This window comes from Scomber japonicus, chromosome 16 (assembly GCF_027409825.1).
Source record: "Scomber japonicus isolate fScoJap1 chromosome 16, fScoJap1.pri, whole genome shotgun sequence".
NCBI lineage: Eukaryota > Metazoa > Chordata > Actinopteri > Scombriformes > Scombridae > Scomber > Scomber japonicus.
This window is the reverse complement of record NC_070593.1, coordinates 209,458-210,573: the sequence shown is the minus strand read 5'-3', so window position 1 is coordinate 210,573 and position 1,116 is coordinate 209,458.

The window sequence follows — 1,116 nt, the reverse complement described above, 5'->3', positions numbered from 1 at the left end:
GGCGGCCCGGGGCCTCGAGGCCCCAACATCATCTCAGAGAAGCTCGAGCTCTTTTCTCTGTGCTCGAGCCTTATGGAGGGAAATGTTGGGCACAAAGCGGCGGCCCTCGGCCCCTTTCTTCCCCTCTCCTTTCATTCCCGCGCTCAGGGGCCGCGGGGCCACTAAGCCTTTTGATGGGGATTGAATTCATTATCTCCAATAACACGATTGTGCTTCAGCCACGAAAAGAGCAAAGAAATCCCTCCAGAATCACAGAGAGAGAAGAAAGGAGAAAGAGAGGAGGAGGACGTTCAAAGGAGAGGGGGGGGGGGGGGGGGGGCAGAGAGGGGGGGTCAGAGTGGGGGGGGGGGGAGCAGCTGCTTTTCCATTAAAAATTATACGGAAGAAGTTTATTAGGGCTTTGTGAGGAGGTAATATGCAGCCGGGAGGTCCGGGGGGGGGGGGGGGGGCTTCATTACAGATCATGAAGGAGTGGAGGAGGGGGGGGGGGGTATGGGGGGGGGGTGAAGGGGGGGGGGGGTAATTGGCAGACATTTCGGCACTTTTCTGCTTTAACTCCGAAAACTTGAAGAAGTGCGATGAGCTGATCTGATTGGCTCAGAGATCCTGCACGTGGCCCACAGATCATTAATCAATCTGTTGATCGATGACGTCACAAAACAATAATCAGTAATCAGTCAGTGTGTGGTTCAATAATAATAATATACAGATAATAAACATTATAAACGGAGGTTCAGGTTTTATTATTATTAGTTTTCGTCTTTAAAAAATCACCGGACACCGTCGAGTTTACTGTGAGATAGAATAAATATTAATATAATGTATATAATATAATAATAATAATAGTAATAGGTGTGATTTATAAAGAGCCTTTCACAAACCCAAGAACACACAATTTAAAAAAAGACAAAAACAAAAAATCAAGATCAAATCAAGACGAGAAAAAGAGAAGAGAAAGATTTTAACGCAAGGTGATGTGGGAGAGGATGGAGGTGATGTGGGAGAGGGTGGAGGTGATGTGGGAGAGGGTGGAGGTGATGTGGGAGAGCAGGGTGATGTGGGAGAGGGTGGAGGTGATGAAGGAGAGGACGGAGGTGATGAAGGAGAGGATGGAGG